The following is a 17,444-nucleotide window of genomic DNA, read 5'->3' on the forward strand; positions in this document are numbered from 1 at the left end:
TTAAAAGGAAAACAGGAATTTACAGGGATGATATCATTTGAATGGTGTTGTTGGAGCTAAGAGAAATTACTTAAATTTGCAGACAGGTGAAAACTCTATGAGGTCTTGTGTTTTCAGAACATCAAAATCAGTAGTGTTTTTAATAAATATTTTCATGGCTGGAAAATAAAATACAAAGAAACAGATCATGATGATACTGTAATGTGGAGAATTTACACTGCATGTATAATGGTCATGGTAACATTTACCATGAAAAGCAATGTATCAGCAATGCAATGTTACTGTACTGTCATCGTGACTTAACTTTTCAACTAGTAGTACTACTGGCAGTAGTTTATCCTGTAGGAGAATGTGAATGTCCCAGTACTGTGGTAAAGCAAATTGACTATTTTGATTTCAATCCTTTTGACTTGTAATAGGAGATGTGTAGTAGCTACACTACCGTATTCTTCATGCACACAAGCTGTACTCGCTGCACCTGTGCTCTGACTGAACAAATAATGGAAACACTTAGCTACACTGCTAACCTCATGTGATATGTCAACTTTTACATTATGAACATGTGCTCCTGTAACACAAAATACACAGATGGGACATCATCAAATGTAAGAGGATGCATATATTTTCAAAACATTGCATATTTCAAAATGCTAGATGTGGCCTAGACTATAGGCCTACAGTATCATCACACCATTCGCTAATCATCAGTCGAGCACTACGATAAACATATTTTTGCCCCCTCAGTTTTTAAGCTTGCCCTCCCCCACCTTCCCCTCAGCAACCAGTTCAGTTTCCATCTCTGGCCTTTGTGGCTGAAGTGGTTTATTTTGCAACATTAAGGAGAAGCCAGTGCAATATCCATGCATTCTGAAGTCACTGACACCCACAGGGTTACACTGCTGTCCAAGCTGTCGCACGAAGCGCTCTGTACCAGTAATGGTGGCTGTAGTGAGGGTAAAGTGTGAGAAGATTGTGTGTGAGTGACTCAAAGGAAGATGTGTTAGATTAAAAAAATTACAGAGCAAGAACATCATTGAAGATATTACCGTCCAAGTAAAATGAAACTACGTCTTTCAACCATATGAAATCATCCTTAAATATTTTTTACTTGAAACAGAACCATATTTTGCATAATCAAACTCCTAAAACTCTTAGTTTTTGCATTCTAATGCTAAAACCACCAACTGACTTGTCACCCAATTACAACAGAGGAGAATGTACTTTTTTTTGTTGCATTGAAATTTGGGGTTTGCCACTAAATATTCTGTGAAAATGACCAGCAAAAAACCTCAAGCTACCCAGCAGTGTATTTAAAGGCTCTTCTCTCTCATCCAGTATAGAATCAAGAAACAACTCTCTTCGTTTTACATCTCCAAGAGAAAGAGCACATGGTATGATATGAAGTCTCAATTTTTATACATGTTATCTTTTGATCTCTTGTCATAAAACCTGAAGGACAACAATTCTTTATACAGATCTTAAGGTATATTGTCCTATTTCTTAAAACTTTATTTCATGTGCACTGTACTGTAATTGATAAATACGTAGTGCTTGGAACAGCAATACATTTCACTGATCAAATGGATTAGTACAACACATTTACTCATAAATTACCATTACAAGCTCACTACAGTGTGTCACTACAGTGTGTGGTGGCAGGTAGCCTAGCGGTTAAGAGCATTGAGCCAGTGACCGAAAGGTTGCTGTTTCAAATCCCAGAGCTGACGCTGACTAGGTGAAAAATCTGTTTTGATTACTTCTACTTACTTTGATTTGGATTACTTCTACTTTTTTCTATTAAGAGGGTGATGAAGGAGCTGTGTCTACTTCTACTGATCTGCTGGGCAGGCACACTCCAGTGCCTGGCAGAGAGTTTGAGGGGAAAGATTCCTGGCAAGCCACAGGAATGTGAGCAGGCCGAGTTTGTCCCTGGTTACAACCTGGCAGGGGAAGGTTTCGACATTGTGAAGATGCAGAGAAAAGGTTCTTATGTGATCGACATGGAAAATTGGGAGCGGGAGGGAGACACTTGCGAGTTAGCTGTCAATTTCTATTTGGGTGGAATAAAACAGAAGCTTCCAGCAGCCATGGCAAACTGGAGAGCCCTCACCGACTGCAAGCGGGAGGTCTCAAGCAGCATCTATGAATCCAGTGAGTCCCTCATCAATACCACAACTTCAGCCGTGACCAACAACTGGAAACTTGGCTTGGACCTTGAGATTCCTGAAGTAAAGTTCAAGACAATCATTGGAGGGACAGATTCCAGAGAAGCAACATATGCCATTGCAAAGTCGAAGCAGGACAGATACAGTTTCACCAGGCATGAAGTCCATTGTAGCATCTACAGGTGATGCGCTCAACTTCAGTGACTAAACTAAAAGATTCTTAAAGAGGCTGTAATATGAGGCTAATATAATGCTTTTCATGAATATTGTGTATCCATTGCATGATAAGTTCACATACAATACCATCACATGCTTACCAATTGCGTTCAACTTAACTGCTATTAAAGACTAAAATACAACTGATTATTGTTAAATGTTAACCAAACCATTGTCACTTTTTTCTTCAGATATAGCCTGGTTGAAGATCCTCCTCTTCACAAACAATTTCTGAATTCGGTGAAGAAGCTCCCCACTGTTTATGACCTCAAGTCTAAGCCGGCCTATAGAAACCTGATAGACACATACGAAGAACCTGGGAGGGAAAGTGAGCGCTCCCATCAAGTCTTGTTTATGACCTCAGTGAAGGACTGTCTCGATGTCGAGGCCTCCTTGTCATATCAATACAGCGCTAGTTTGACCTACTACTGAAAACCTGACCAACCGAAGTTTCAGCAGCATGTTCAGTGACCGCCACTGCTAAATGGAGGCTCAGGTTTCAAACGCCTACAAAGAGTGGCTGGAGTCCTTGAAAACGATCCCTGACGTGGTGCACTACTTCCTTAAGCCCCTTCACTTCCTGTTGAAAAGTAGACATCCTGCTCAACCTGGGCTGAAGAAAGCAGTGGAGGAGTACATCCTTGAAAACGCCCTGATCAAGAAATGCTCAGAGTCCTGTCAGATAGGTACGAGGACCAGCAAAAGGGATCACTGTGTCTGTGTCTGCCACAGTGATCAGAGCATCAAGTCCAACTGTTGCCCTGCTGGGAAAGGCCTGGCCAGGCTGCAAGTCTATGGTTTGAGAGCAAAGGGACTATACGGGGACATTTCAACCGAAACGGATGGTTTTGTTGAGATCTCATATGATAAACAAGTCAAACTCACTGAGGTGATCAAAGACGACGACAATCCCGTTTGGCCAGAGAGCTTTGAATTCGGACCCATCCATATCAACTTTGCCACCAAACTCACTTTCAAGGTGTATGACACAGACGGAGTTGTTTGGAACAAAGATGTCCTGGGTGAATGTTCCTTTGATCTGCGTAGAGGAAATGTGAGTGACGTCTGTGTGTTCAAATATGGCACATTCTTCTTCTCCTACACAGTGCAATGTGCTCCCAGCCTTGGAGGCTCACGCTGTGAAGAGTACATCCCCTCTCCTTTGAGCGCCTCCCTGGCAAAAGTCTTCCACTCCAGAAATGGCATGCTGGCTGGGGAGAATTGGCGACTTGAGTTGGGCAGGAATCGCACCAATGATGCAGTTGACAAGGTTGGCTTAAAGAGATGTCATGGTGAATAAGGCATGAGGTGAGCGACGAGTTGGTGACTGCTTCGCATTGCATAGTTCAGCATTTCAGATGGTCCCTTTGGCCACAGGCAGGATCATGGTTACATGATTCATGTGAAATTGAACTAGAGTGAAATGTGTCATGTGTTTCTGTTCGATCTGTAACATTGATAGTATGAGGAATTGCTTTGCACTGGTTTCTTTTTTGCATTAAAGCACTGAGAAAGACAAAATATAATGTTTTAGCTTTTTCTTTGTTCAAAGTATAATATAATTATAATTGCATTGGATTTGCTTTACAATTTTGACGTGACAGATATTGTGAAAATGTTTTTAGCAGCTCATCTTGTATTAGTTGTATCATCTTGTACCATTTTAACATTTAACATTTAAGTCATTTAGCAGACGCTCTTATCCAGAGCGACTTACAAATTGGTGCGTTCACCTTATGACATCCAGTGGAACAACCACTTTACAATAGTGCATCTAAATCTTTTAAGGGGGTGAGAAGGATTACTTTATCCTATCCTAGGTATTCCTTAAAGAGGTGGGGTTTCAGGTGTCTCCGGAAGGTGGTGATTGACTCCGCTGTCCTGGCGTCGTGAGGGAGTTTGTTCCACCATTGGGGGGCCAGAGCAGCGAACAGTTTTGACTGGGCTGAGCGGGAACTGTACTTCCTCAGTGGTAGGGAGGCGAGCAGGCCAGAGGAGGATGAACGCAGTGCCCTTGTTTGGGTGTAGGGCCTGATCAGAGCCTGGAGGTACTGAGGTGCCGTTCCCCTCACAGCTCCGTAGGCAAGCACCATGGTCTTGTAGCGGATGCGAGCTTCAACTGGAAGCCAGTGGAGGGAGCGGAGGAGCGGGGTGACGTGAGAGAACTTGGGAAGGTTGAACACCAGACGGGCTGCGGCGTTCTGGATGAGTTGTAGGGGTTTAATGGCACAGGCAGGGAGCCCAGCCAACAGCGAGTTGCAGTAATCCAGACGGGAGATGACAAGTGCCTGGATTAGGACCTGCGCCGCTTCCTGTGTGAGGCAGGGTCGTACTCTGCGGATGTTGTAGAGCATGAACCTACAGGAACGGGCCACCGCCTTGATGTTAGTTGAGAACGACAGGGTGTTGTCCAGGATCACGCCAAGGTTCTTAGCGCTCTGGGAGGAGGACACAATGGAGTTGTCAACCGTGATGGCGAGATCATGGAACGGGCAGTCCTTCCCGGGAGGAAGAGCAGCTCCGTCTTGCCGAGGTTCAGCTTGAGGTGGTGATCCGTCATCCACACTGATATGTCTGCCAGACATGCAGAGATGCGATTCGCCACCTGGTCATCAGAAGGGGGAAAGGAGAAGATTAATTGTGTGTCGTCTGCATAGCAATGATAGGAGAGACCATGTGAGGTTATGACAGAGCCAAGTGACTTGGTGTATAGCGAGAATAGGAGAGGGCCTAGAACAGAGCCCTGGGGGACGCCAGTGGTGAGAGCGCGTGGTGAGGAGACAGATTCTCGCCACGCCACCTGGTAGGAGCGACCTGTCAGGTAGGACGCAATCCAAGCGTGGGCCGCGCCGGGAGATGCCCAACTCGGAGAGGGTGGAGAGGAGGATCTGATGGTTCACAGTATCGAAGGCAGCCGATAGGTCTAGAAGGATGAGAGCAGAGGAGAGAGAGTTAGCTTTAGCAGTGCGGAGTGCCTCCGTGATACAGAGAAGAGCAGTCTCAGTTGAATGACTAGTCTTGAAACCTGACTGATTTGGATCAAGAAGGTCATTCTGAGAGAGATAGCGGGAGAGCTGGCCAAGGACGGCACGTTCAAGAGTTTTGGAGAGAAAAGAAAGAAGGGATACTGGTCTGTAGTTGTTGACATCGGAGGGATCGAGTGTAGGTTTTTTCAGAAGGGGTGCAACTCTCGCTCTCTTGAAGACGGAAGGGACGTAGCCAGCGGTCAGGGATGAGTTGATGAGCGAGGTGAGGTAAGGGAGAAGGTCTCCGGAAATGGTCTGGAGAAGAGAGGAGGGGATAGGGTCAAGCGGGCAGGTTGTTGGGCGGCCGGCCGTCACAAGACGCGAGATTTCATCTGGAGAGAGAGGGGAGAAAGAGGTCAGAGCACAGGGTAGGGCAGTGTGAGCAGAACCAGCGGTGTTGTTTGACTTAGCAAACGAGGATCGGATGTCGTCGACCTTCTTTTCAAAATGGTTGACGAAGTCATCTGCAGAGAGGGAGGAGGGGGGGGAGGAGGATTCAGGAGGGAGGAGAAGGTGGCAAAGAGCTTCCTAGGGTTAGAGGCAGATGCTTGGAATTTAGAGTGGTAGAAAGTGGCTTTAGCAGCAGAGACAGAAGAGGAAAATGTAGAGAGGAGGGAGTGAAAGGATGCCAGGTCCGCAGGGAGGCGAGTTTTCCTCCATTTCCGCTCGGCTGCCCGGAGCCCTGTTCTGTGAGCTCGCAATGAGTCGTCGAGCCACGGAGCGGGAGGGGAGGACCGAGCCGGCCTGGAGGATAGGGGACATAGAGAGTCAAAGGATGCAGAAAGGGAGGAGAGGAGGGTTGAGGAGGCAGAACCAGGAGATAGGTTGGAGAAGGTTTGAGCAGAGGGAAGAGATGATAGGATGGAAGAGGAGAGAGTAGCGGGGGAGAGAGAGCAAAGGTTGGGACGGCGCGATACCATCCGAGTAGGGGCAGTGTGGGAAGTGTTGGATGAGAGCGAGAGGGAAAAGGATACAAGGTAGTGGTCGGAGACTTGGAGGGGAGTTGCAATGAGGTTAGTGGAAGAACAGCATCTAGTAAAGATGAGGTCGAGCGTATTGCCTGCCTTGTGAGTAGGGGGGAAGGTGAGAGGGTGAGGTCAAAAGAGGAGAGGAGTGGAAAGAAGGAGGCAGAGAGGAATGAGTCAAAGGTAGACGTGGGGAGGTTAAAGTCGCCCAGAACTGTGAGAGGTGAGCCGTCCTCAGGAAAGGAGCTTATCAAGGCATCAAGCTCATTGATGAACTCTCCGAGGGAACCTGGAGGGCGATAAATGATAAGGATGTTAAGCTTGAAAGGGCTGGTAACTGTGACAGCATGGAATTCAAAGGAGGCGATAGACAGATGGGTAAGGGGAGAAAGAGAGAATAACCACTTGGGAGAGATGAGGATCCCGGTGCCACCACCCCCGCTGACCAGAAGCTCTCGGGGTGTGCGAGAACACGTGGGCGGACGAAGAGAGAGCAGTAGGAGTAGCAGTGTTATCTGTGGTGATCCATGTTTCCGTCAGTGCCAAGAAGTCGAGGGACTGGAGGGAGGCATAGGCTGAGATGAACTCTGCCTTGTTGGCCGCAGATCGGCAGTTCCAGAGGCTACCGGAGACCTGGAACTCCACGTGGGTCGTGCGCGCTGGGACCACCAGATTAGGTGGCCGCGGCCACGCGGTGTGGAGCGTTTGTATGGTCTGTGCAGAGAGGAGAGAACAGGGATAGACAGACACATAGTTGACAGGCTACAGAAGAGGATACGCTAATGCAAAGGAGATTGGAATGACAAGTGGACTACATGTCTCGAATGTTCAGAAAGTTAAGCTTACGTAGCAAGAATCTTATTGACTAAAATGATTAAAATGATACAGTGCTGCTGAAGTAGGCTAGCTGGCAGTGGCTGCGTTGTTGACTTTGTAGGCTAGCTGGCAGTGGCTGCGTTGTTGACACTACACTAATCAAGTCGTTCCGTTGAGTGTGATAGTTTCTACAGTGCTGCTATTCGGGGCTAGCTGGCTAGCTAGCAGTGTTGATTACGTTACGTTGCGTTAAAAGAACGACAATAGCTGGCTAGCTAACCTAGAAAATCGCTCTAGACTACACAATTATCTTTGATACAAAGACGGCTATGTAGCTAGCTATGTAGCTAGCTACGATCAAACAAATCAAACCGTTGTACTGTAATGAAATGAAATGAAAATGTGATACTACCTGTGGAGCGAAGCGGAATGCGACCGGGTTGTTGAGTGAGGAAGTTCTATTCGGTAGACGTTGGCTAGCTGTTGGCTAGCTAGCAGTGTCTCCTACGTTAAGGACGACAAATAGCTGGCTAGCTAACCTCGGTAAATTAAGATAATCACTCTAAGACTACACACTCTAAACTACACAATTATCTTGGATACGAAGACAGCAAAGACAACTATGTAGCTAGCTAACACTACACTAATCAAGTCGTTCAGTTGAGTGTAATAGTTTTTACAGTGCTGCTAGTACCAAAATATCATTCCCAATAATTACATCTAAGGCTTTTGCTATATATATATATATATATATATTTTAAAGGTATCTCTAACCACTAGAATGTCATGGTATTTTTTTGAAAATAGTGTAACTACCCAGAATGCGAATTATACCGTGACATTTGGGGTCCATATTTTTTTCGCGGTACTTCCTATGTGTGCCTGAAATTGTTTTATGGGCCTCGGTGGTGTGTATTCATTACCAAAGAAATAAAATACAAAAGCATGTATCTTTCGTCTCTCTGTGTTTCATAATTATCCTTCAATTTACGAGAGGTTGAATGTATCTAACAGGAGAAAGCATCTGAGCGAGTGAAACAGCGCCCCTCTGTCTCTCTACACGTAGGGCATCTATCTGATGCTGTCTGGTCCAAACGAGTATGACATGTTTGCCGCCTGTAGCGTTGACGGCAAAGGAAGCCAGCGAGCATCTAACCGCACTTGACAAAAAAAGTATAAAACAAAAAAAGTATTAAACGTGCTAATTTTACCAATCTCATATGTATATACTGTATTATATTCTACTGTATTTTAGTCAATGCCACTCCGACATCCTAACATTGATATATTTCTTAATTCCATTATTTTACTTTTAGATATGTGAGTATTGTTGTGAATTGTTAGATACTAGTGCACTGTTTGAGCTAACAACACAAGCATTTCGCTACACCCTCAATAAAATCTGCTAAAAATGTGTATGTGACCAATACAATTAGATTTGATTTGATATCACGGTGGCAAGGCATATGAATTAACAGGTTATAGAGCAAACAACGCAATTATCCCAGCACATAGATAGTAACAATGGCTTTTTGGGGGAATGGTGGGGATTGGCTTACCCGGTGATTTTACCTGACATACCGCTACTGATGGGTCTAGTAGTAAATATGTAATTCACAGATATTTTAAAATTACATTTTCATTTGGCATGAACACATCCAGGGATCCGTGCCTCTACAGTCACAATGCACACTGTTCATTTTCTACAAGCTTGGGAATGTACAGCACATCTGAGCTGTTCTTGGGTTAGGAAACACAAGTCAGGATAAGGAAGGTAAAGGCAATAAATAGGCCATGGTGGTGAAGTAATTACAATATAGCAATTAAACACTGGAATACTGGAATTTGCACACTTGGCATAATCTAAACCAGCTTCATGAGGTAGTCACCTGGAATGCATTTCAATTCATGTTTTTTGGGGCGACCGACCAAATTCACATTGAAATGTGAGTTATAGATCTGTCATTCTCATTGAAAGCAAGTCTAAGAAGAGGGATATCTGTTCTATGTGCTTTATTTATATGCTTCCTGTGCTTACATTTCGCTTTGCGTCTTTCACTTTTGGTTTTGTACACCAGCTTCAAACAAGGTGAATATACAATATTTTTGGTTATAGAAAACATATTTCACAGTGGTTTAGATGGTACAATAATTCTCTACACTATACATTGCCTGTTTTGTCACAAACTGAAATTAGGCAACCAGGAAATAATGGAGCGATTTCTGCATATTGCACCTTAAAGACTGTGGGCTCTAACTTCATGCAGCACTAATGGAACATTTTAAGACCCACAAAAAGCAGGTCTTAACGGTACTAAGGTGAAAGCACCAATTTGTAAGTCGCTCTGGATAAGAGCGTCTGCTAAATGACTTAAATGTAAATGTAAATGTACTGCAGTTGATAAGGGCATGTATTTTGAGAGCAGGAGCACAGCTTTTCCAGCCATGACGCACTGTGCCCATGGATTGATAGAAGTGCCCTTTGAGCCAGTGAATTTCATGTTTAGAAACATAAAAAAATGAATGGTTTCCACCCCCATTTTGTTGAATTTGATTTTTTTTAAACAAGCAAACTTCATTTTGCTTGTGCAAGTAGGCTATCCATCCCAATTTCTTTCAAAGAGCGCCCCTCTTATGATTACAAAAGACACACTCCAGTCCATACTATTCAGACCCCCTATAATGCCCTATCAATGGCATATATATATTTTTAAATCTGCCTCGCACATAGGCAACGATACAGGAGCCTAGTATTTTATGTCGACATGCCAATGTTTTGTGTAAAGATATTTAGGCCTACGTGTACACAGAGTGCCATGGAACAAGTGAAGCGATTTATTATATCATGCTTCTGACCCGATCCTATGTAGAAATATTGTTCTTGTTTTTTTTTAAAAACAGTTCATGTTTTTTGTTTCATTTGATTAAGAACCAAACTTATTAGAAAGATTCACCGTCAATGGGTTTAACATATGGATAGCTCGAATGCACAGCTATTTCAGGAGAAGTGCAAATATGATCTGTAAGATGGTTCCATGATGTTTATAAAACATTACATTTGCGAGCAGTATAACAGTGAATGGACATTCCCCCTTTGTCTTTATATTGGATCTTTATCAAGGCCATAAGAAAAGTTTGGATGTGCGTAAAACCCTCCATAGTTTAAGATGCCTCGTCTGTATTGTACGCCCACGAGGTGCAATTATGGTGTCTGTAACTGTATTTACATATAGCCTATTTAAAACATGTGTTGTTTCTTTTTTTAATAGAATTCGATTGGAGTTATATACCGTCATTTTAGGCCTTATCAATAGCCTTGTGAGTTGAATCTTGCTTCTTGACTACGTTTGGCATGTCCCTGTCGAGACTGCAATTTACAGTCGGCCTAGCCCCTATATCTGTCACGTTCGATGTATGGAGGAGACCAAGGCGCAGCGTGATGTGAATACATACTTCTTTAATGAAGACGAAGAAACACTAAACAAACTTACAAAAACAATAAACAGAACGTGACGCTATATAATACTAGTGCAGACACAGGCAACTAGACATAGACATAGATAATCACCCACGAAATACTCAAGGAATATGGCTGCCTAAATATGGTTCCCAATCAGAGACAACAATAAACAGCTGCCTCTAATGGAGAACCAATCTAGGCAACCATAGACATACAAAACCCCTAGAAGGGACAAAAACCATATAATCACCCATGTCACACCCTGACCTAACCAAAATAATAAAGAAAACAAAGAATACTAAGGTCAGAGCGTGACAGTACCCCCCCCAAAGGTGCGGACTCCCGGCTGCACACCTAAGCCTGGTGAGGGACGTGGACCCCGCTCCACTTCTGACTCGGCCCACTTACGTAATGTCTCCGGAGCGGGAACCCTCGCCACCGACCCCGGACTAGAGGGCGCCACTGGACTGATGGTCGAGGCTAGAGTGAGTGGCGCCTCTGGACTGGAGGGAGACTCTGGCAGATCCGGACTGGAGGGAGACTCTGGCAGATCCGGACTGGAGGGAGACTCTGGCAGATCAGGACAGACGGGAGACTCTGGCAGCTCAGGACAGACGGGAGACTCTGGCAGCTCTGGAGAGGAGGAAGGCTCTGGCAGCACTGGACAGGCGGGAGCACCTGTAGGTAGGAGACGGAGAGACGGCCTGGTGTGGGGGGCTGCCACCAGAGGGCTGGTGTGTGGAGGTGGCACCGGATAGACCGGACCGTGAAGGCGCACTGGAGCTCTTGAGCACCGAGCCTGCCCAACCTTACCTGGTTGAATGCTCCCCGTAGCCAGGCCAGTGCGGCGAGGTGGAATAGCCCGCACTGGGCTGTAATGGCGAACCGGGGACACCATGCGTAAGGCTGGTGCCATGTACACCGGCCCGAGGAGACGCACTGGAGACCAGATGCGCTGAGCCGGCTTCATGGCACCTGGCTCGATGCCCACTCTAGCCCGACTGCACCGGGCTATGCACGCGCACCAGGGACACCGTGCGCCTCACGGCATAACGTGGTGCCTATCCGGCCCCTCTCTCTCCACGGTAAGCATGGGGAGTTGGCTCAGGTCTCCTACCCGACTTAGCCACACTCCCCGTGTGCCCCCCCCCCCAAGAACATTTTGGGGCTGCCTCTCGGGCTTCCAACCACGCTGCCGTGCTACCTCCTCATACCACCGCCTCTCGGCTTTCGCTGCCTCCAGCTCAGCCTTGGGGCGGCGATATTCTCCAGCCTGTGCCCAGGGTCCCTTTCCGTCCAGAATCTCCTCCCATGTCCAGGAGTCCTGAGATCGCAGCTGCTGCCCGTTACCACGCTGCTTGGTCCTTTGGTGGTGGGTGATTCTGTCACGTTCGATGTATGGAGGAGACCAAGGCGCAGCGTGATGTGAATACATATTTCTTTAATGAAGACGAAGAAACACTAGACAAACTTACAAAAAACCCTAGACAGGACAAAAACCATATAATCACCCATGTCACACCCTGACCTAACCAAAATAATAAAGAAAGCAAAGAATACTAAGGTCAGGGCGTGACAATATCAGTGCAAATGCTATAGCCTATGTTTAACAATCCATATTGAAGCAATGAAATTAGAACAATGTGGACTACAAACATGTTCGACATATTTAGACAATAAGGGGCAGGCTATTTAACAAACTAGGCTATAACGGACTAACATTCGAATTGGAGTTGATGACAACGCAATATATAAAAGAATGTAAATACACAACTTGAAGCAACCACATATTTAGCCATGGAGCACATTTTGATTGGCCAGCGAGAGGCCAAGTCTCGACACACCCACAACTTTGTTTATGTATCAAAACCCAGCCATTTCCTGCCACCGGCAGCTACTGCGTCCGTAATTCCATTTGTGAACATAGCAAAACAAATTCTGACACACTTCCAAACCTATAACGCTACCGATTTACCATTGCGTTAGATTTGTTAACATAGACCCCTGTGACTTGTAAAGCAATAGCCTACTATGTCAGAAACAGATCAATGATTGAAGTTGTGCCAGTTCATAACTGAACAACCATTACCAACCCACAATTTTGGAAACTCCTAACCCTAAGCATTTGTATGTTTGTCATAGAAGATTTTTTACATGAACACTGACCTTCTACTTAATCTGATAACCATGTGCATGATATGTATTTCTTTGGAAAGGAAAGGGGGATACCTAGTGTGTTGTACAACTGAATGCATTAACTGAAATGTGTCTTCTGCATTTAACCCAACCCCTCTGAATCTATTGTAAGTCTTCATTAAGCTTGTTTGGGTGCCAGGTTGCCAAAGCACAGAACCCCACGCCAGGACCTATGGATCATCACCTAGCAAAACACAAGGGCCCACAAGGTCAGGGGCAATGGGACCCCCAGAGCAACTTAATCTATTTCTGCACTAAGCGCTTCACCCCAGAGAATTTTGAACTCTCAGGAGTCAGGTATGTAGTGTCTCTTCCAACTGATAGAGGGCAGTGTTTACTCGGAATTCCACAGGTCAGGTGATAATGTACACTACATACCCTTCAAATTTGTGGATTTGGCTGTTTCAGCCACCCCAGTTGCTGATAGGTGTATAAAATTGAGCACATAGACATGCAATCTCCATAGATAAACATTGGCAGGAGAGTGGCCCGTACCGCAGAGCTCAGTGACTATCAACGTGGCACCACCATAGGATTCCACCTTTCCAACAAATCAGTTAATCAAATGTATTGCTGCCCCGGTCAACTCTAAATGCTGTTATTGTGCAGTGGAAACGTCTAGGAGCAACAACGGCTCAGCCGCGAAATGATAAGCCACACAAGCTCACATAATGGGACCGCAGAGTGCTGAAGCGAGTAGCGTGTAAAAATCGTCTGTCCTCGGTTGCAACATTCCCTACCGAGTTCCAAACTGCCTCTGGAAGCAACGTCAGCACAAGTACTGTTCGTCGGGAGCTTCATGAAATGGGTTTCCATGGCCGAGCAGCCGCACATAAGCCTTAAATCACCATGTGCAATGCCAAGCGTCGGCTGGAGTGGTGGTAAGCTCACCGCAATTGGACTCTGGATCATGCTTCACCCTCTGGCAGTCCGACGGACAAATCTGGGTTTGGCAGATGCCAGGAGAACGCTACCTGCCCCAATGCATAGTGCCAACTGTAAAATTTGGTGGAGGAGGAATAATTGTCTGGGGCTGTTTTTCATGGTTCAGGCTAGGACCCTTAGTTCCAGTGAAAGGAAATCTTACCTCTACAGCATACAATGACATTCTAGATGATTATGTGCTTCCAACCTTGTGGCAACAGTTTGGGGAAGACCCTTTTCTGTTTCAGCATGACAATGTGCCAGTGGACAAAGCGAGGTCCATACAGAAATGGTTTGTCGAGATCAGTTTGGAAAACTTGACTGGCCTGCACAGAGCCCTGACCTCAACCCAATCGAATACCTTTGTGATGAATTGTAACACCGACTGTGAGCCAGGCCTAATCGCCCAACATCAGTGCCTGACCTCACTAATGCTCTTGTGGCTGAATGGAAGCAAGTCCCCACAGCAATGTTCCAACATCTAGTGGAAAGCCTTCCCAGAAGAGCGCAGAGCTGTGATGCGTGATAATAGTCATCTTCCCTTTTTTCTGAGGTCCCGCTATCTGAAAGTGGAACAAGACAGCCAGAATGGCGCGCAACAAGAAAGTTCATTGCTCTGAGACACCCAATGGGGAACCGAATAGCCAGATGGGACAGGGCACAGTCCCTCCCTCCCCCCAGGGAATATCTGCGCCAACTGTCAAAACACCACAGAGTCCCCCCTCAACACCCATCAGGCGCTTCACCCAGAGACCTTCCTGGCTCTCCATCCTCTCTCTGTCCTCATTCCCCATCGCAATACATGCTGCGCCTTCCTCCACCTCCCAGCTTCTACCTGCCCAAGGAACACAACTATGCTCAGCACTGTCCCCTGGTGTGGTGGAAGCGTTATGAGAGCCACCGACAGCCTGGAAAAGTCCCTGTGGCTGCTCAGTGCGGCCAGGCGGAGGGAGAACCGGCTGCGGCATGCGCTCCTGCGCCTCAGAGAAAATCTTCTGAAACACACCCTCCTTCGCTCACGGGACAGAGCTAAGGGCACGGGAGGTGGAATTCAGGGGTTGGAGAGGAGATGGAGATAGGGAAGGAGGAGATGCCAACCTGGCCGAGCCAGAGGAGACTGAGTTGGATGAAGTGCCAGAGGACTTGGGGTTTAAGAGGAGGGGGGTTACTACTTCTACTGTGGAAGAGGGCGAGAGGACGATGGGGTTAAAGTGTCCGGGGGAAGCTCTCGGATAAGAAAAGGTGGACAGGGAACTGTGGATGATGGCTCTTGGAGCTCTTGCGTTGATGAGAGGGACAGAGAGGGTCGAAGAGGAAGACAAATTCCAAAGAAGGCTCGAGGTCAAAAGATTGGAGAGGCCACAACATATGGAGGAGCGCCACAGGAAATCTATGAAAGCTACTACTGTCACTGTGGCGCATCTGAGAGTGGTGGAGGTGTGCTGGTAGTCAAGGTAGCGCTGCCACCTGAGAAAGGGGTGAAAGCTGGCATGGAACTTCACTGCAACCCTCAGCTGTCCATCCCCCTGTTGCAAACACAATCGCAGGTGGTCCTGCAGCAGATACAGGCACAGCCCTCGGGCAGAACAGCACCGCAGGATACCCACAGCCGGGTTCAGTTTCTGCAGCTTGGCCCAGCCTCCCAGCAGGGGCTACTCCTCACAGACCTGAACTGCATAGAAGCAGAGCCAGCGGACAGCCAGTAGCAGGAGGAGAAACTGCTCTTAGTGCCTGTACCCTCCGAAGACTGGCTAAAGAGCACAGTTGGGATGGAGGGAGTGGCAGAAGAGGTGGGAGCACAAACCATATTAGTGTCCGAGGTGTGATTTCCCAGAGACTTGTTGGAGGACAAGGGTCTGTGCTTAGAGGGTAAGGGTACAGGGCTGAGGGAAAAGGGTCTGTGCTTAGAGGGTGGGGGTACAGGGCTGAGGGAAAAGGGTCTGTGCTTAGAGGGTAAGGGTAGAGGACTGAGGGAAAAGGGTCTGTGCTTAGAGGGTAAGGGTAGAGGACTGAGGGAAAAGGGTCTGTGCTTAGAGGGTAAGGGTAGAGGACTGAGGGAAAAGGGTCTGTGCTTAGAGGGTAAGGGTAGAGGACTGAGGGAAAAGGGTCTGTGCTTAGAGGGTAAGGGTAGAGGACTGAGGGAAAAGGGTCTGTGCTTAGAGGGTAAGGGTAGAGGACTGAGGGAAAAGGGTCTGTGCTTAGAGGGTAAGGGTAGAGGACTGAGGGAAAAGGGTCTGTGCTTAGAGGGTAAGGGTAGAGGACTGAGGGAAAAGGGTCTGTGCTTAGAGGGTGGGGGTACAGGGCTGAGGGAAAAGGGTCTGTGCTTAGAGGGTGGGGGTACAGGGCTGAGGGAAAAGGGTCTGTGCTTAGAGGGTAAGGGTAGAGGACTGAGGGAAAAGGGTCTGTGCTTAGAGGGTGGGGGTACAGGGCTGAGGGAAAAGGGTCTGTGCTTAGAGGGTAAGGGTAGAGGACTGAGGGAAAAGGGTCTGTGCTTAGAGGGTAAGGGTAGAGGACTGAGGGAAAAGGGTCTGTGCTTAGAGGGTAAGGGTAGAGGACTGAGGGAAAAGGGTCTGTGCTTAGAGGGTAAGGGTAGAGGACTGAGGGAAAAGGGTCTGTGCTTAGAGGGTAAGGGTAGAGGACTGAGGGAAAAGGGTCTGTGCTTAGAGGGTAAGGGTAGAGGACTGAGGGAAAAGGGTCTGTGCTTAGAGGGTAAGGGTAGAGGACTGAGGGAAAAGGGTCTGTGCTTAGAGGGTGGGGGTAGAGGACTGAGGCTTACATTACCCACTGATGGACAGCGAGGCCATCGCTCAGACATCAGGACGACTGTGGTGACCAGTGATGTGAGGGAGAGCTGAAAAGAACACTTTGAAGGGTTTCAGCTCCAGCTTAGCAGTGAGTTTGTTGACTGAAGGCTGTATTACATTAACGGGCCAAAGGGTGGAAGCCTTTATGTAGAGAGTGCAAAGGTGTCCGCATACTGTTGTGTTTTATGTACTAAGATGATGGAATGATAACTTATAACTTAATCAGATGAATAAGTCAAGAGGGGCCATTTAGCAGGACAAATAAGTCAGTCATATTCTTACCATGCAACACAAAATGCTTTAAAAAATGTTTAACAATGTGCATTCGATGTGCTCACTTCACTTAAGCTTGTGTAGTAGAGCATACAAAGTGGAATTGAAAACATGACAGAATTAATCAAATACATAAAACAAATTATACTCCAGCATGGATTGTAAATCATGCTCAATTACACATTTCATTGCCTGTACTTACAATTATTACAGTATTAATCAAATAACCTATAATAATTTCACCATCCGTAAGCCAAAGACTTTGTTCATGCTTACACATTTGATGTAATTGATTACATTTGGCATGCATGTCATTTATCCCGTATTACAGGGGACACCAAAAGGTTGCTGGAATTAAGATTTTAGTTGTGTGTTATTTTAATAGACGTGTCTTGTGTTTCTAGGAGTTTAATCACAAAATTATACAGAAGTGTGTGAGTCACTGCAATGACCCAGAAATCACTCCAAAAATCTAGGCAAGCAAAACACATCCAAAATATTGTGTTGGGCAATCAGTTACCTCCAAAAAATAAATACATTTTAAAAATAATAATAATAAATAAATAAAAAATCAGGTACTTCCAAGGTAAGTGAGAAAA

At 46.3% G+C, this 17,444-nt stretch overlaps 1 pseudogene; it reads left to right on the plus strand.

Moving 5' to 3' along the window:
- The first annotated feature begins 936 nt into the window (after window positions 1–936).
- On the plus strand, window positions 937–3,890 carry LOC115131541 (perforin-1-like; annotated as a pseudogene).
- The last annotated feature ends 13,554 nt before the right edge of the window (window positions 3,891–17,444 follow it).

Source organism: Oncorhynchus nerka, linkage group LG7, assembly GCF_034236695.1.
Source record: "Oncorhynchus nerka isolate Pitt River linkage group LG7, Oner_Uvic_2.0, whole genome shotgun sequence".
NCBI lineage: Eukaryota > Metazoa > Chordata > Actinopteri > Salmoniformes > Salmonidae > Oncorhynchus > Oncorhynchus nerka.